Genomic DNA, 20,298 nt, shown 5'->3' with positions numbered 1-20,298 from the left:
CCAGTTTTGCAGAACGGCCCCTAAGCTTCATGCATTTAATATCTTCACAACCGTGCATCGGATCTAAATAATTTATATATGAAACTTGCTTAAAATTATGTGTAGATTAATAATATGCCACTTTCTTGCTATGTCTAAAATGTTTAAAATGATGTTTGTTTAAATTTGCTCCTATGCTTTGCTAAAATGGTTTAATTCATAACTATTTAACCGTAACTCGGAATTTAATAAACTTTATATGTAAATGGGGTGGAAAATGCCTAGTTTAACATGATGTACTTGCTTCACATGTTTAACAACTCTAAAATTATGTTTAGGGCAGAACAGTACCAAACCTTAAAATGTGCATATGGGGTTTTACCAGAATTGTTGTTCGTTGTTTCCGGCCTCATTTAAACTTGCCTAGATAGGTAGTTTTGTTGTGCTTCACCCCTTGCCATGTTAATCAACATTTAATATTGTTGAGTACCTAACCAAGAGAGAACTAAATAAGTCATGTGGTGTTTTCTTCAATATGCAACTCCGTTGAATGTTGAGCTCCACTTAATTTGTAGGATTGTTTGTGCATTTTACCATGTCATGCTTCATTAAACCGGACATGCATCATACTTGGTTGTGCATCATGCCATGTTCATGTGTTGGTTGTTTACTATGTTGTTTGCTTTCTTTTCGGTGTACTTCTTCTCGGTAATCCGGTAACATCGTGTTGTGAGGATTCGTTCGACTACGTCCGTTTGTCTTCTTCGTGGACTCGTTCTTCTTCCTTGCGGGATTTCAGGCAAGATGACCATACCATCACTTCTATCTTTGCTTGCTAGTTGCTCGCTCTTTTGCTATGCCTATGCTGCGATACCTACCACTTGCTTATCATGCCTCCCATATTGTTAAGCCAAGCCTCTAACCCACCTTGTCCTAGCAAACTATTGTTTGGCTATGTTACCGCTTTGCTCAGCCCCTCTTATATCGTTGTTAGTTGCAGGTAAAGATTGGAGTTTGTTCCTTGTTGGAACATGGATATTTTGTTGGGATATCACAATATCTCTTATTTAATTAATGCATCTATATACTTGGTAAAGGGTGGAAGGCTCGGTCTTATGCCTGGTGTTTTGTTCCACTCTTGCCGCCCTAGTTTCCGTCATATCGGTGTTATGTTCCCGGATTTTGAGTTCCTTACACGGTTGGGTTATAATGGGAACCCCTTGATAGTTCGCTTTGAAATAAAACTCCTCCAGCAAGGCCCAACCTTGGTTTTTACCATTCGCCACCTAGCCTTTTCTTTCCCTTGGGTTCTGCAAACTCAAGGGTCATCTTTATTTTAAACCCCCCCGGGCCAGTGCTTCTCTAAGTGTTGGTCCAACCTAGAGCACCGTGCGGGGCCATCCCTTGGCAACTTGGGTTACGTTGGCTCCTGTACGCTTAGCTTATCCGGTGTGCCCTGAGAACGAGATATGTGCAGCTCCTATCGGGATTTGTCGGCACAATGGGTGGTCTTGCTGGACTTGTTTTACCATTGTCGAGGATGTCTTGTAACCGGGATGCCGAGTCTGATCGGATTGTCTTGGGAGAAGGAATATCCTTCGTTGATCGTGAGAGCTTGTGATGGGGTAAGTTGGGACACCCCTGCAGGGTTATGAACTTTCGAAAGCCGTGCCCGCGGTTATGGGCAGATGGGAATTTGTTAATGTCTGGTTGTAGAAAACCTGAAGCTTGACTTAATTAAAATACATCAACCGCGTGTGTAACCGTGATGGTCTCTTCTTGGCGGTGTCCGGGAAGTGAACATGGTGTTGGAGTAATGCTTGACGTAGGTTGTTCTAGGATCACTTCTTGATCATAGTTGTTCGACCGTGCGTTTGCCTTCTCTTCTTGCTCTCATTTGCATATGTTAGCCACCATAGCTAGTCGCTTGCTGCAGCTCCACCTCATACCCTTTTACCTAACCATAAGCTTAAATAGTCTTAATCGCGAGGGTGTGAGATTGCTGCGTCCCCGTGACTCACAGATACTTCCAAAACCAGCTTGCAGGTGCCGAGGATACCGTGTAGATGACGCAACCAAGCTCAAAGGGGAGCTCTATGAAGATCTTGTCCTTTGTGTTGTTTCATTCTAGTCGATCAGTAGTGGAGCCCAGTTGGGGTTGATCGGGGATCTGTGTAGCATTTGGGGTAGTCTTCTTTTATTTTGGTTCCGTAGTCGGACCTTGATTGTATCTGGATGATGTAATGCTTTATTCATATATTGTGTGAAGTGGCGATTGTAAGCCAGCTGTGTATCTCTTTCCCTTATTTATTACATGGGTTGTTGTGAAGATTACCTCACTTGCGACATTGCTTTCAATGCGGTTATGCCTCTAAGTCGTGCTTCGACACGTGGGAGATATAGCCGCATAGAGGGCATTACAAGTTGGTAATCAGGGCCTTCCCTGACCTTAGGAGCCCCCTGCTTGATCGAATCTCTGGCGTTGTTGAGTCTAGAAAAATGTTTTGAGTCATTTAGGAATTATATATATCGGAGAGTTAGGACTTCTTTTTACTCCTCAGGCCCTTCGTCGCTCTGGTGAGGCATCCCGACGTAGAGTTTTGACTCTCCTCTTCTCAAATTTCAGTAATTTGTTTTAGGATCACACAGGTATCTTGGAATCGTTCCGATGGTTTTGTGACGAGAACATTGTTCTTGGTGCCTCCTGACATTTAGGGGTTGTGGAAGTGTCCCGGGGAGTTGAGCTCCGAGGTGTTGTCATCACAATTTTATTGTTGCAGTTCTGGAATACCTGAGTTCACCGACATCGAAAATCTCTTTTATGCAGTTGTTGGTGAGATAACCTCGACGCCACCTAGTACTGGGGCAGGAGTTCGGGAGTATTGCCATAACTCGTATAACGGATGCTTTTCGAAGGTTGAGGTTAACGATTTCCGAAGGTTTCTTGGTTATGTGTTGAAGGATGGATACAACTGGATGTAGGATTTGCTAGTTTTGGGTGAGATATTATGCTTCCCCTGTATCTCCACACCTGATTGCATAACCGGAAAATTTCGGGAGTTTATAAGTGGGAATTCAAGTAGCTCGTAGGATATCTTTCCGACAGATGTATGATATGAAATTGGGGTTCGACGTCTAGTGGTCCGCCTATCCACGATTGGTTTTACAGTGGTCTCGTTGTGTCTTAAAGAGTCATTGGCTTTGCTGACTCGGGGACGCTTCGTATGTCATGTGCATTGCGTTGTACATGATGGTGCTGTATGATCGAGCCCGTGTAGGCCCCACCACGAAAACTTCGGACGAAACCTCTATCATATGTTTGTTCCGGCTTATTTTGCAGGCCAATCCTTTGTTTTGTTTTGAGTTGTGGTATTCGAGTTGCTTCGAAGTCAAGAGTTGACTCCATACCTTTTTGAACCGGTGTTCTCATACTCCGATGTGAATACCAATCCTTCTTGATAATCGAGATTATCATGTCAATCCTTTTCAACCGGTGTGTCTCTCTTCAAGTGGTTCCGATCTTTTCAACATCCGCAAGATCAACTCTAAGTTTTCTCAAAGGTGTTTGCTTCATCCTTGCCAAGTTTCCTTTGTTTTCCCGCCCTCCCACCCTTTTTTCTTCAAGGACTCATATATCTTAATCAAGTATCCTTTTATTGATGGGAAGCCTCTCCATTCTTTCCGTCAATGTTTTTATCCGGTGATTCTCAGGAAGATACTAACGGAGCTTCAAGTGTATTATTCTTCGTTCTTTTTCTTCTCCGGTGGTTTCAAGTCAAGCTTCGTTGATCATATCCTTTCCTCGTTTCAATGATTTCTCATGCCGGTGCACCTCTTAATCATCCACTTCTCACCATTCATTTGTTCCGGAGTGCTGAAAATATCTAAAAGATTCTCGTTCCCATTCCTAATTCCATTCAAGTTATTTCGTGGTTGTCACCTTATTCAAGCTATTTAAATCAACCGGCGCAATCTATCTTTTAAATCGTTTAACATTGTTTGTTTTGAGTGGGACTTAACCCACAGGTCTTTTCCCAGGATCTTACCTGACTCTTCTAAATTTTTCCCGGAGCTATTCTCAAATTCTTTTCCAAGTTTGACATAAGAATGAATTATCATCAGTCAAATGCCTTCTCCAAGATCGGTCAAATTCTTTTCATCATTGGTTCAACCTTTCCATTCTTCATTCCGGAGTGTCTAAACAATTATTGGTGGTGTTTTCCCGTCGTCATTGTGGGATTTTGAAGACCGAAGAAGAGTTTTTCCTCCATATCTTATCCGCTCTCTCAGATATTCGTGGTTCTAGCTTGCTGCCATCCTCTCATAATTGTTTTTTTCGATTGTGAGAATTCTTTTCACCCATCAGGAGTAAATTTCAGGAGTCTTTTTAGTTTGTTTCTCCGGAGGCCATCTTTTCAGGTTTATTCATTCTCAGCTTTCAGCTATTGTTCTCCAAATCTTACCGGTGCATCATTCAAGTATTCTTTAATCATCTCGTGATCCATTCATTCTCATGTATCTAAATTCCCTCAAGTATCTTCATTCGTTTTCCAATTCTTCCCGGTGAATTGTGCCTTTACTTCATTCATTGTTAATTCTTACGATGGTTCTTCCAGGATTCTCTTCCGTTGTTATCATATCAATTTATCCATTGTTCCAATCCTACTGGTGGTTCATTGAAGACCTTTCCAAGTTTGACGCTATATCTATCTTAACCCTTCTACGATAATAAGTAGTGTGCCAAATCCATTGGTTGTCATCAATTTAAATTGGTGAAGGATACGCATAACATAATTCTTATTATTGTTTCATCCAAGTGACCTAATTCTTGCTTTCCGGAGTGGTTCATCATATCACATTCTCGGTTCGAGATGCTTTATCTTTTTCTGGAGTTCCAAGCTCTCTCAATTATATCACCACAGAGATTCATCTAAATCATTACAAGGTTTCACCTTGTGTTTTCAACTTCTCTTTCTTTTCGTTATCCTTTTGTTACCGGAGTTCTTCATGAAGGTTCTACATGATGGTTCATCAAGGATTTATTTCCTTCTCGAAGTTGTCATCGACATTCTTTTCTAAGGAGCTCAAGCATTCTTCTTCTTGCAATCCGGAGTGCATTTGTTCTCTCTTATCTTCTCAAGATGGTATTATGTCATTCTTGATAATCTGAGTACATGTTTCATGATTCACATGTTGTTAAGAATGAGGTATTTAAAATCCTCCAATCTTTTCGTTCGAGTTATCTTGCGTCATGTTTCACCTAAAGCCTTCCCTAAGGATTTTTGCTATTTATGGTGCTCATAAATGACCCAAGTTGTTCATGTATCCTCCCGACGAAAATAAGTTTCTCGTCTCCTTGGTCATACCAATCCAATTCTTTTTCCCGTGAGTGGCAGGTTGTCACCTCATAATTTGAGATGTATTCCATAAGACCATATCAAGCTTATCCTTTCGTTGTTGGATTTCCAACAACTCCATTCGACCCTTCTCCTAAAGATGCCTTTTCAAACTCTCTTGTGGTAGAAGTTGGCATTTTATTCTCCATTCTTTTATTTCAATTATCTATCTTATATTCTTTCATTCCGGAGGCATTGTGATGTTGCTCTTTTTCAGTCATCATCTCGAATCATGAAGATCATGATCTTTTCATGCTTATCCTATTTAACCGGAGTGTTGTGACCTTTTTGCTCAAGTTCTTTTCGCCTTATCAAGCCTTGCACCTCTTTTCAACCGGAGTGCTTTCTGAGATCTTTCTTACCCCTTGTTCCATTCATTCAATAGTTCCGGAGGCAGTGTGTCGTGTTTTCATTCAAGTATCTTCTCATCTTATCAAGTTCTTATTCAATTCTTTTTCTTCTCAACCGGAGTGCTGCCTGAAGTTGTTTCTTCCTTGTTCCTCTTTTCTAACACAGTGTTTTCAACTTTGTTCATCTCCGTTGTATTCTTTTCTCGAAATGGCTTAACCTTTTCAAGGTCCTTTGGTTTCACTCGTTTGTCAAAGAAGCAACTTATTTTACCTCTTCTCTTTCTCTTCCATTTTCTCTCCGGTGCCATTCTAGATCTCAGGACGAGATCCTCTCGTAGTGGTGGAGTGTTGTGACGGCCCGAGACCGATGTGCCAGATGTCCTCCAGTTATTCGCTGTTTTGCCTTGTCATTTGCTTTCGTGTTGCATCTTACCATGTCATCATGTGCATTGCATCATCATGTTTTCAAAACTTGCATCCGTCCCGGTTCCCCCAGTTCCGTCCGTTGTCCGTTCTGAGTCCAGACACACTTGCACGCGTCCGCGGCACGCTCGGATATTATTTTATAAGTGGCCGGAAAATGTTCTCAGATTGGGTTGAAAGTTGGCGTGCGGTCTTATTATAGTGTAGGTAGGCCGCCTGCCAAGTTTCATCGCATTCGGAGTTTGTTTGACGCCCAACGGATAACTACATCGGCATTATAGCCGGTCTAACGTCGGACGTTTCCGGTCTCCGGAAACGGTTGTCGGGTTGCTTTTCCCCTCTCTCTTCTCAGTCCACACACTTGACCTCGTTCGCCTAACCCCTCTTTGCACAGTGCCCGCGGCCCTCCTCGCGCGCGCGTACAAAGCTGTCCCGGACCCGACCCGGACAGTCGTCACCGTTGGATCCGGATCATCCCCAAACATCTACAAAACGTCACCGTTTTCTTATTTGGACTCCCTAGCTATTTTATTCGCGTTCGTCCGATTGCGATCGGAGGGACGAGTTAGCCTCTACCCTAATCGGGATCTTGTCCCATCCTCCGCCGCCGCCAGCCCACTATCTCCTCCTCCTTGGGATCCCCTCCCGATCCAAACCACCAACCGAAGCCGTCACTTTCCTCCTCGTTTTCCAGATCAGCCAACCACAACCAGCCAATTCCATCGATCCAACCCATCAATCATGGAAGCCCCGCAACCAACCAACTTCCCCGATACACCCATCGATCCAGCCCCGTCGAGCTCCTCTGATCAGCCCCGTCATCGTCCCGCAGCACCTCCCCTCCCTGCCGTCTCTGCCTCCCATGGCCTCGCCGACCGGAGCACCAGGTCATGCTGCAGCTCCCCGTTGCCTCCCTGCCTTCCTTCCCTGATCTCACTCTCTCATGCCCCAATCTCTCTCCCTCTCAGGTGACCAGAGGCCTTGCCATGGCCATGGAGCTCCAAGCATCTTGCTGCCGCCGGCCGATCTGCTTCAGCTCCTCCGTCAAGTCCCACGCTGCCCTCGTCGTCCGAATCCACGCCAAGCTCCGACGACCTCACGACCTCTGCACCCGAGCTTTCATCGCCGTCTTCCCGGCCTCCTTCGCGCCCCTGGCTGCCGCTGTCTGCATCGAGCAGGAGCAGCTTGTCGCCCAGTGCCTCGGCGCCCCTGCGCCGCCGGAGTCCTCATCGCCGGCGTGTCCGCTGTTGCTCCTCTTCATCGAGCCGCACCCCATCCGTTGCATCTTCGCCATGTCCCTGCTGTCTCTGTCGCGAGGGAAACCAGCGCGGTGCCCTGCTTCCCCTGGATCGAAAGACAAGCGCCGCTCCACTCGACGCGTTGACCGCATCGCTCGCACGGGCTGGCCTTGCTTCGTGCCTCATCGCGCCCCGCCCGCGGCCCAGCAAGTCGCTGTGGCCCAGCCTCTCCACCGAGTCGGGCCAAGGCCCATGGGTCAGGCTACCCCCAGCGCCCCACCTTTGTTTTCCTGCTACTGGGCCAATTCAGTTCCAGCCCATCATGTTTTTTTTCCTGTCCGGTGAATTTAGCGTTTTCCCATAGAGTGCCAGTTTTGCAGAACGGCCCCTAAGCTTCATGCATTTAATATCTTCACAACCGTGCATCGGATCTAAATAATTTATATATGAAACTTGCTTAAAATTATGTGTAGATTAATAATATGCCACTTTCTTTCTATGTCTAAAATGTTTAAATTGATGTTTGTTTAAATTTGCTCCTATGCCATGCTAAAATGTTTTAATTCATAACTATTTAACCGTAACTCGGAATTTAATAAACTTTATATGTAAATGGGGTGAAAAAATGCCTAGTTTAACATGGTGTACTTGCTTCGCATGTTTAACAACTCTAAAATTATGTTTAGGGAAGAACAGTACCAAACCTTAAAATGTGCATATGGGGTTTTACCGAAATTGGTGTTCGTTGTTTCCGGCCTCATTTAAACTTGCCTAGATAGGTAGTTTTGTTGTGCTTCACCCCTTGCCATGTTAATCAACATTTAATATTGTTGAGTACCTAACCGAGAGAGAACTAAATAAGTCATGTGGTGTTTTCTTCAATATGCAACTCCGTTGAATGTTGAGCTCCACTTAATTTGTAGGATTGTTTGTGCATTTTACCATGCCATGCTTCATTAAACCAGACATGCACCATACTTGGTTGTGTATCATGCCATGTTCATGTGTTGGTTGTTTACTATGTTGTTTGCTTTCTTTCCGGTGTACTTCTTCTCGGTAATCCGGTAACGTCGTGTTGTGAGGATTCGTTCGACTACGTCCGTTTGTCTTCTTTGTGGACTCGTTCTTCTTCCTTGTGGGATTTCAGACAAGATGACCATACCCTCGAAATCACTTCTATCTTTCCTTGCTAGTTGCTCGCTCTTTTGCTATGCCTATGCTGCGATACCTACCACTTGCTTATCATGCCTCCCATATTGTTAAACCAAGCCTCTAACCCACCTTGTCCTAGCAAACTGTTGTTTGGCTATGTTACCGCTTTGCTCTTCCCCTCTTATAGTGTTGTTAGTTGCAGGTGAAGACTGGAGTTTGTTCCTTGTTGGAACATGGATATTTTGTTGGGATATCACAATATCTCTTATTTAATTAATGCATCTATATACTTGGTAAAGGGTGGAAGGCTCGGCCTTATGCCTGGTGTTTTGTTCCACTCTTGCCGCCCTAGTTTCCGTCATATCGGTGTTATGTTCCCGGATTTTTTGTTCCTTACACGGTTGGGTTATAATGGGAACCCCTTGATAGTTCGCTTTGAAATAAAACTCCTCCAGCAAGGCCCAACTTTGGTTTTACCATTCGCCACCTAGCCTTTTCTTTCCCTTGGGTTCTGCAGACTCAAGGGTCATCTTTATTTTAAACCCCCCCGGGCCAGTGCTTCTCTAAGTGTTGGTGCAACCCAAGCACCGTGCGGGGCCGTCCCTTGGCAACTTGGGTTACGTTGGCTCCCGTACGCTTGGCTTATCCGGTGTGCCCTGAGAACGAGATATGTGCAGCTCCTATCGGGATTTGTCGGCACAACAGGTGGTCTTGCTGGACTTGTTTTACCATTCTCGAGGATGTCTTGTAACCGGGATGCCGAGTCTGATCGGATTGTCTTGGGAGAAGGAATATCCTTCGTTGACCGTGAGAGCTTGTGATGGGCTAAGTTGGGACACCCCTGCAGGGTTATGAACTTTCGAAAGCCGTGCCCGCGGTTATGGGCAGATGGGAATTTGTTAATGTCTGGTTGTAGAAAACTTGAAGCTTGACTTAATTAAAATACATCAACCGCGTGTGTAACCATATGGTCTCTTCTCGGCGGAGTCCGGGAAGTGAACACGGTGTTGGAGTAATGCTTGACGTAGGTTGTTCTAGGATCACTTCTTGATCATAGTTGTTTGACCGTGCTTTTTCCTTCTCTTCTTGCTCTCATTTGCGTATGTTAGCCACCATATATGCTAGTCGCTTGCTGCAGCTCCACCTCATACCCTTTTACCTACCCATAAGCTTAACTAGTCTTGATCGCGAGGGTGTGAGATTGCTGAGTCCTCGTGACTCACAGATACTTCCAAAACCAGCTTGCAGGTGCCGAGGTTACCGTGCAGATGACGCAACCAAGCTCAAAGGGGAGCTCTATGAAGATCTTGTCCTTTGTGTTGTTTCATTCTAGTCGATCAGTAGTGGTGCCCAGTTGGGGTCGATCAGGGATCTGTGTAGCATTTGGGGTAGTCTTCTTTTATTTTGGTTCCGTAGTCGGGCCTTGATTGTATCTGGATGATGTAATGATTTATTCATGTATTGTGTGAAGTGGCGATTGTAAGCCAGCTATGTATCTCTTTCCCTTATTTATTACATGGGTTGTTGTGAAGATTACCTCACTTGCGACATTGCTTTCAATGCGGTTATGCCTCTAAGTCGTGCTTCAACACGTGGGAGATATAGCCGCATCGAGGGCATTACACATGCAATCATTATAACAAATTTGCACATCAAATCTTGGGGGACTAAAAATATCTTCATCAAACATAGCATCCCCAAGCTTATGGCTTTGCATATCATTAAGATCATGGATATTCAAAGAATTCATACTAACATCATTGCAATCATGCTCATCATTTATACCAAACATTCTATTAAATTATTCTTCTATTAATTGAGCATAATTTTTCTTTCCATCATTTTCACGAAATACTTTATAAAGATGAATAATATGATGCAACCTCAATTCCATTTTTTGTAGTTTTCTTTTATAAACCAAACTAGTGATATTCAAGAAACTAAAAGATTCAATTACAAGATGTAAAGATAGGCCTTCATGCTCTCACCTCCCTGGCAACGGTGCCATAAAAGAGATTTGTTGACGGGATGTGAGTGCTGCTTTCCTAACCTCCCCGGCAACAGCGCCAGAAAAGAGCTTGATGTCTACTACGCAACTTTATTCTTGTAGACTCATGTTGGGCCTCCAAGCGCAGAGTTTTGTAGGACAGTAGCAATTTTCCCTTAAGTGGATGACCTAAGGTTTACCAATCCAAGGGAGGTGTAGGATGAAGATGGTCTCTCTCAAACAACCCTACAACCAAATACAAGAAATCTCTTGTGTCCCCAACACACCCAATACAATGGCAAATTGAATATGTGCACTAGTTCGGCGAAGAGATGGTGATAAAAGTGTAATATTTATGGTAGAAATATATTTTTATAATCAGAACAAATAAACAGCAAGGTAGCAAATAGTAAACGGGCACAAAAACGGTATCGGAATGCTTGAAAATGAGGCCTAGAGTCCATACTTTCGCTAGTGTAATCGCTCAACAATGCTAATATAATTGGATCATATAACCATCCCTCGACGTGCAACAAAGAATCACTCCAAAGTTCCTATCTAGCTTTAAACATATGAAGAAATCGTTTGTAGGGTACAGAACCACCTCGAAGCTATTCTTTCCGATCGATCTATCCAAGAGTTCATACTAAAATAACACCAAATAATTTCAGATTCGTAATACTTAATCCAACACAAAGAACCTCAAAGAGTGCCCCAAGATTTCTACCGAAGAAACAAAGACAAGAACGTGCATCAACCCCTATGTGTAGATTACCCCAATGTCACCTCGGGAATCCGCCAGTTGAGTGCCAAAACACATATCAAGTGAATCAATATGATACCCCATCGTCACCACAAGTATTCATACGCAAGACATATATCAAGTGCTCTCAAATCCATAAAAGTATTCAACACGATAACAACGAAATCTCAAAGGGAAAAACTAAATTCATCACAACAAGATAGAGAGGGGGAAACACCATATGGTCCGACTATATTAACAAAGCCCGCGATACATCAAGATCATGACATCTCAAGAACACGAGAGAGAGAGAGAGAGAGATTAAACACATAGCTACTGGTACAAACCCTCAATCCCGAGGGTGGACTACTCCCTCCTCATCGTGGTGGCCGTCGGGATGATGAAGATGGCCACCGGAGATGATTTTACCCTCCGGTAGGGTGCCAGAACAGGGTCTAGATTGGTTTTCGGTGGCTATAGAGCCTTGCGGCGGTGGAACTTTTGATCTAGGTTAACCCCAAGGGTTTCTGTGATATTTGGGATTTTATAGGGCAAAGAGGGGGTGCGGGAGGCCACCAAGGTGGGCACAACCCACCTGGGCGCGCCTGGGCCCCCCAGGAGCGCCCTGGTTGGTTGTGCCCCCCTCAGGGCACCCCCCAGGTGCTGCTCTGGCCCATCGGGAGTCTTCTGGTCCATAAAAAATCCACAAAAAGTTTCACAATGTTTGGACTCCGCTTGATATTGATTTCCTGTGATGTACAAAACAAGCAAAAAACAAGAACTGGCACTGGGCACTGGGTCAATAGGTTAGTCCCAAAAATGGTATAAAGTTGCTATAAAATGATTGTAAAACATCCCAAAATGATAATAAAATAGCATGAATACTTCATAAATTATAGATACGTTGGAGACGTATCAACCTGCTTAGCTACGGCTAGCTTAGAATACAATCATGCAACAAAGATAATATTCTAGTCTTGTGGCGTCCATCCACCAACAGGCAAGAGTTGAGTATAACATCGTAACCCTACTTCATACCTTCACTTTGATATGGTAAACTTGCAACATGATATGTTGTAGCCACAAGGGTCAATACATTGAATACATTGGAAAACTTCACCAGGTAGTAGGCCAAACTCATTTATGCATTTTGGCTAAGTGGGGTTCAAGGCTCTTTGCACAAATAGTTTCCCCTTGCATTGTGGTAGGTGGTCTACTTTATTAGAACATACGTAATACAGTGGGCCACTACATCACACAACTGCCCTAGACCAGCTCCACATGATTAGCCAGCGAAATCCGCACCGTACCTGGCACCTGGGTTAGTTCATACTCCCTTGGTTCAAACCATCGAATTTTAATTAAGAAGAGGTTATAAAATCAAGCTGGCAATTCTCAGAAGAGTTGCTCAAAAGTTGTCTGTAACTGGGGACACGGTAAACCATGATCAATTCTATACACTCTAGAGAGGTTTGTGTACTTTAATTGTGATTCCCAGTCACACCATCGTCCTACTAAACTTCATTTGGGAAGTAGACAGCTATACCAAGACGAGATTTTTGGGAAGTAGTAGCCCATATCGAATGGCCAACCCAGTCCACCCTACCACTAACTACATTTGCTGCTTAGCCAAAAGGGTTCCCACAATTGACTTGGTCAAGACAAGGCCCGTATATATTAACTCATAGTTACACATGTGAGCTACTCAAGTTTGAACTCGTACAAACCCTTTGATACCTAGGTGGTCACCCACACAACTGTCAACCAACAAGCAATACTGAAGCACCGCCTAGATGATTCATTAATTAAGTTGTTATTAAGCAGTCATCCAAAAGTAACCTTTGAAAATAGGTGTTGATCCCAATCCATGTAATAGCAGCTAAGAGACAACACGATGGTTACAAGACAAGGTAAATGGATATAAGTTTTCAACTACTAGGTGTTGCAGAATTTAGCATTCCTAACATTCAATCATATTTGGAAAGTACTAGATGCAACAAAACAATAGGTGATAATGATCAAAGGTTCCACTTGCCTGGTATTGACGGTTTTTCAATCTCATAATCTTGATCAATTTATTCTTCGCCCTCCGTACAATCTAATGTAACTAAAGAGTAATCATAAACAACCATACAATACAAAACCAACATACAATAAGTGCAGTGCATGATGTCAGTGTCATTGTGTTATGAGACCATGTGTCAGTGTTAACTCTTAATAGTTTGGAAAACAACATATAGCGATTGTCACTTGGAATACATGTGACATAACGGTTCACATGCAAGTTTCAATAGCAAAATGGTTAATCACATAACGAGTATGTGATGCCAAGTTGTGGTTGCCAGACTTATCAAAAGGAATCCTCCAACTAGAGTCATGTTCTATGGACAATGGATAACCAAGTCCATGTTTAAGTTTGAATGACAATCCAAACTTGTTAACCTTTCATGAGTTTGAATGCACACAAGCTATTTGGCTTCAACAACCTCGTTCGCCTTATAATTCAATAAGGTTCACTTCATTTTGAATTTAAACTAAAATAATTTTTTAATTAATACTCTTCCAGATTCCCCCTCATGTTTTAATTAAATTCAGGTTATAATTATTCTACTAAAGCCAAAGACAAACCCAAAACAATTACTAGTTTAATTCATCTTAATTCAAGTTTAGACGAAGTCAATAAAATCCAAGATCATTCACTAAGTTCAAATCATACCCAAGTCTTAATTTAGTTCAAACTAAACACAAATTAAGTTTAATTCACTAGAGTCAATTATTAACTCCAAATAAATAATAGGTTTTAAATTATATCCAAATTAAAATTGAACTGAAACAAAATAATAATGGAATCCTAAAGTCACTATAAATGCAAGAATATTTACTAGTCAAATTATAGGATTCTAAACTATGTTGCAAAGTAATTATTCCATTAAACATTTTTTACAAGGTTAAACTAAATTAGGTCTTAATACTATTTGAATCATGGCTACTGCTAAACTATATTTAAAATCAAACTTTAAATTTTTTAAAATTAAACTACAATAAGTTAAGTTCAAACTACATTTCACTAGATCCATTTTGCAAAAAGAATCAATTAATTTGGATTTATAAATGAGCAAGTTATGTCATATTTAAATTCAAATTCGTTCTATTAGAATTCAAATTCTAAACTATTCAAAATCTAAATTTTATTAGTCTAGGTGAAAGTTCAATTCATAAGGATCATTTAGCAAAAATATCACTATTTTGTGTTACTTACAAAATAAAAGTTATGATGTTTCTAAGTTACACGGGTTTTTCCTGCAAAACTACCAATTAATTAAACTAAACTAAAGTCATGTGGATAAGACAGGGCCACATGGCACAATGTGATTGCCCCGTACCGATTCACGCAAGTGAGTGCGTGTGGAACATTTGATCTAAATCCAACGGCCAGAAATAGACCGGCTCACCTCATGGTGCTTACGTCACCCAAGTTCTGTCAGAAAACTTGAACGTGGCGATGTAGCTCTTGGATCTCGTCGGTCCAAGGCGGCGATGGGCACGGATGGATGCAGCAGATCACAGGGAGGACAGCGGTGGTGTTGGTTGGCCTCATGGGCGACGACAAGCGACGTAAACATTGTCACCGAAGATCACACGTGCATCGGAGCTCTTAGGTGATGGCGGATTTCTCCAAAGCGAGCTCCTCTGGATGAACCAAGTGGGTCAGGAGATGCGCACAAGCAAGAGAAAGACGATATACATGGTGCGTTGGATGGGCGCAAGCTTACCTCACCGGGAGCAATGGCAGGGCGGCGGGGAGCTTTGGCCTCCAATGAACTCGCTGCTCCAGAGGGCCATGGGTGCACAGACAATGCCTGAGAGACTCGCCGATGTGCGGTGGATCTCCTGGTTGCAATGACGCGGCTTGGGGTGGGCCGTGCCTTCTGGAATTCGGCCGGAGGAAGTTGGGACAGAGGCGGAGCTATGGGGTGCATGATGGAGCAGCCTGCCGGCGATGTCGAGGGGAGAGAGGGGAAATGAAGAGGGGGTCAATAGGAATTTATAGGACACTACCACAGGCTCGGGAGTGCATGGAGAGCGCGTGGACGTGCGACGTGGATGAGGGAGTGCGTCGGTTGCGAGCGAGGTCGTGGGTGCCTCTAGAGGTTGGGATGATGTGGGTGGGTCCCACACGTCAACGAGAGAGAGAAGAGAGAGAGAGAGAAATGCACGCTCGTGGGCTCGCTAGCTAGGCCGGGGTGGCTTGGCTGGGTGCCCCCCTTTTTCAAACTTTTCTCTTTTTTCTGTTCTTCCGTTGTTTCCATTTGATTTTGAATTTGGTTTTCTTTCAAAAACAAACTTTCTTTAAATTCCAAATGGAATATTCCTGAGAATGTGAACACTTCATTTGCTCTTTTTAGGAAAATAACTTTTGTCACTGTATTTTCCTTTTTGTTTTAATTTCCTTTTGAACTTCAGGTTGGTTTTAAAACAAATATGTTTTGAATCGAATTAGAATATTAACAGAAGGTCCAACATTCATCTGGACTTATGGCAATTATTTTTCATGCCAAACAATGCAAAGCCCTTATAAATATTTCCCCTTTTGATTTTTCAATTGATTCCAACATCAACCCATTTCAACCATTTTGCAAAATTTATCTGGGGCTTAAATACTATATGGGACTTCTATGGATAACCTTATGCCCAAATAAATATTTTAATTGTTACCCAATTTTGGAATTCAAAATTATTCACTAAACCTTTTAGGGTTCATTCTGCTTTCCTAAATCTCAAACAAGGGGTTCAAATGTGGCCATAGGGTCCTTGACCCTCTAGGTGATCAAACAAGGCAAACAAGTCAATCATCAAGCATTTTTTTCTAGGCAATGTTAGTTGACTAGCAAGCAACAATGGTAAATTGTAGTCAATGTCAAGAAATTATTGGAAAATTTTAATTCCCGGTGGAATATTGAACATACCAGATTTGGAAAAAATGGGATGTCACTACTACAGGATGCTGCTAACGCGACACTACGACCAGAGACCCTACAACAAAACTGTTTGCGATGCCATAATCGCAAATGGTGGTGTAAAAACCGTCAAAAAGGTGCAAAACTTTTGCGATGGCGGAGCCATCAAACACGGTTCAGATTTTAGTTGCGTGTGCGATGCAGGGCATACAGTTCAGTTCAATTAACTATTTGCGATGAGGAGGAACAAAAGAAATGGGCAGCCAGATGGAGGTGTGTGTGATATACAACATACGGTTCACTCGGATGAACTATTTGTGATTAGGCAACACAAAACAAACAGTCAGCCAGATGAAGGTGTGTGCGATATACGACATGCGGTTCACTCGGATGAACTATTTGCATGAGACATGAGAACAGAAACGGTTCAACTTAACCAGATGTGTGTGATACGCGACAAACAGGTCTGTAATTAGAAATGTGTGTGAAGACCGATAATAACACAGACGGTTGCTACTAATAAGACATGTGTGTTGTGCCATGGGACTGCATACAGAACAACAACATATATATATATACACACACACTTATAAGGACATGCTCGCATAACCAAATTAAACATCCACTTACATAGGTGGATACTACAACCATGGCATTTGCACACACCAAAGTAAACTATTACATGCATACTTGCATAGGTGGCTACTACACACATGACATTTCCACACACCAATAAAGTAAACTATATATTACATGCAGGATTAACTAGCATAAACGATCATCTGATCATCATCTACTTCTTGTGACGCTTGCTCTACTTGTGGCTCGATCCAGGCTCGTCGATTTGGGTAACGAGGCGCTTCCTCATGTCAATGATCCACCTGTGCATCTTGTAGCATGTGTACACGTTCTTGGCCGCGAACCTGAGGTGAGGTTCATCCAGTTGCTGCATCCAGGCCCAGTGCCAGGATAAGGGACTTGTTCTCTGGGCATCCTGCTTCATCTTTTCGTAGTAGGGGTCGATGATGGCCGAGGCGAGTTCGACCAGGGAGTCCTTCGTGCTGCCCTAGACCCTGTAGTGGTCACGGATTTCGTCAAGGTTCTTGCAGGCCAAGCCCGTAACGCTGAGCGTGTTTACATCGTCGGTGGTTTCCACCGTGGTGAACTTGTAGTCAGTGTTGTTGACAAACCTGTTGAAACGGTCGCAAGGCTCTGTGGCCATGAAATAGTGGTAGATGAGGACATGATGGCGCACACACAACTGGGCAACGACAACCTTCTGATCTATGTCGGGACAACCGGCGGTGTACTGGAGGTCGATGCCGACCACCTTTTACTTGTCTCGAGCAAGCAACTGCTCAACGCTATTGATGTAGTCGTCCACCACGGCCGGGTTGATGGTGTACACCACCGAGAGATCCATCTTCCTCGTGTGGGTCTCCACTCTATGCTCGCCAAACTCCATTGGAGCGCTGCTGGACATCCCCTCTTTATCTGTCGTCATGGGTGTGCTTGTTGTGTTGTGGGGCACGATCGAAAGGTTGAAGTGACTAAGGTTATAATGGCCGCGGGAATTAAAGGGGAAGCCGGACGGCAAGGAATATCGGCAGGCCCTGATGGCAGTTCTAATTTGCAGCGCGTACCTCCATCGTGCCACAAGTAACTACATCGTGTGGCAACGTGTGCCGCACAACCGCATGCATATGGGGCCCCCGACGTGATCGTGCGCACGCCCAACCGCTCGCAGAGTGCGTGCGGAGGGATGCGAGCAAAGCGCTCCGCGGTCGCCTCAGCGGCAAGCAACCATACATATAGCAGTTGAACGTGTGGTTGCTTATCTCGTGTGCTTCTACCACAATCACTAATGGCACCGGTTCATCGTCATCGCTCAGCCACTCCGCCGTCATCAGAGGGCAGCTCTAGCTGGGAGGCTACACCATGGCGGCGGCGCAGTCCCCGGTGTAGTGTAGTGCGTGTGGCGTCCTTGTTAGGTGTGCGTGGAACACCCACCACACGCTCCGCCGTCGCTGCCCGTCGACAGCTGTTGCCAGCCGTCGTTGCCGCCACACCACCATCGAAAGCCAGGGACATCTCCCGCTCCGTCGCCGTGGCCCAGAGGCGGGAGGTGGCCGTCGTGGCTGCCACCCCACTGCCGACCACCGTGTCCATCACCCTCTCCGCCACCGCGGCCCGAAGGCGGGAGGTGGTGGTCGTGGCCGCCACCTCATCGTCGGTCGTCGTGGCCGCCAGCCCACGTCAACCATCGAGATCATCACCCGCTCCACCACCGCCACCCGAAGGAGGGAGGCGGAGGTGGAGGCCCGCACTGCGTCAGCGACCTTGCACGCTACATCGAGTTCCTGCAGGAGGAGGAGGAGCGCCTCATCGAGCATGCAAAGAGCCTTACCGTAGCCATGGCCGTAGCACACGCCGACGCAGAGGCGAGGAATCAGGAGATCTATGAGCAGTCTGGCCGCTTTGAGAGGGATCGTCTGGAGCGGCAGTGGGCATTCGAGCTGGCAAGCGTCGCTGAACGTGTAGCAGCGGTAGGCATCGTATTGCATTTCTCCAGCTCGTCGGTAGACTCCTCCTCCTCCTCTACTTCTTACTGAGCGCGCTCGGCAGAGGAGAGGCTGCCGGAAGTAGCACAAAGCCCCTCCGTTGTAGTAGTAGTAGTATTTAGGGGCTATTTTGTTCAGTTCGTCTGACTATAGATGTGTGGTCGAACTGTACAACATACTTAAAATTAGCTAGTATATATAGTTGAACTAGCTATTTCAGTACTTGGTTGGCAACAATTGGGGAAAAGTTTGGTCGGTTCAGCTGTCGAGTTGAACTGTTTGTACAAATTAAGAAAGACTTCTTAATCTATGAATGAAATCTATGCTTAATTACTGAATTTTAGTTGCAAAAATTAGATAGTGCTAGTGATTTCTAGCTGCATATTTTGACAAATCGCAGTGTTACAAGGATTGACAAATGGCAACGTTACTAGATCAACAAATGTAAATCTTTCCAGTTTAACAAATGGCAACATACCCAATATGACAGATGCAAATCTTATCAAATTGTTTGTACGTGGTTCCACACGGGTCATCCAAAACAACTGTTTGCGTTGAAGGGATGCACAAATCCTGCACTGCGGATTTTCCCTCGACTTAAGGGGGAAGACCATAGCTCTCACTTTGCATACGGGTGTTCTATCTAAAACGTTTGCGATCAAGAGCTGCAGAAATCCTGCTCGGCACAATTTCTCTTGGCTTCCTGGGGAAGCTGTCGTTTGCAATGAGTGTTTTATATTTAAAAACTGTATTAAACTACGTCTTGGGCGCCATTAATGTAGAGGATGCGAGCAAGGTGGGCGGCCACGGAAGTCAAAGGGCTCGCTTCCCGGTGAGCCTGCGCGTCGTACAGCTCGCACGCTTCCCATTGAGCGTCCGCATTGGAGTACAGCTCGCACGCCTTCCGTTTAGTCAAGCACTCAAGCACCTATCCGCACGGCACCTCCTAGCCATTAAAAGAGTGAGGCGTGGCGTCACGTGAATGTTAACAGAACGCACACAATTTAAATTATACAAAACATTTGAGATGTTACAATGGCAGCTATTTGTTTGAAAATACCTTTGTTGTCTATTATTCGAGTGCGCCTTCTCTCAAAATGGACACAAAAAATACCACAACATGTCGGGTGCCATTCCATTATAGCATGCCAAGTTTCATGAATTTCAGGCGAGTTTTGGATTTACTAGAATTTAAAAAACAAAGTATCTCATCGTTTTGCCGGCAATCAACATTGCCCTGGTGTTTGAAATTCATTCTCATTTCTTGCATGGGACCTAAGCATGGCCCGAAGAATACATATTTGTTTTTTCAACCAATTTATATGCACTGGAGCTTGTGCATGTAGTTCAAATTTTAATTATGCACATGAAATGCCTAGAAAACCCAGTTAATATATAAAAATGTCCAAACGAACCCCGAAAAATCCCAAAAGTAAATACAACACTCCTATTGTTCTATGTTGACACTAGAAATTTTTTGAAAGCAATAAGAGGCAGCGGATATCGTTTCAT

This window comes from Triticum dicoccoides, chromosome 3A (assembly GCF_002162155.2).
Source record: "Triticum dicoccoides isolate Atlit2015 ecotype Zavitan chromosome 3A, WEW_v2.0, whole genome shotgun sequence".
In the NCBI taxonomy this organism is placed as follows: Eukaryota; Viridiplantae; Streptophyta; class Magnoliopsida; order Poales; family Poaceae; genus Triticum; species Triticum dicoccoides.
Note: the sequence above shows the minus strand (reverse complement) of the source record.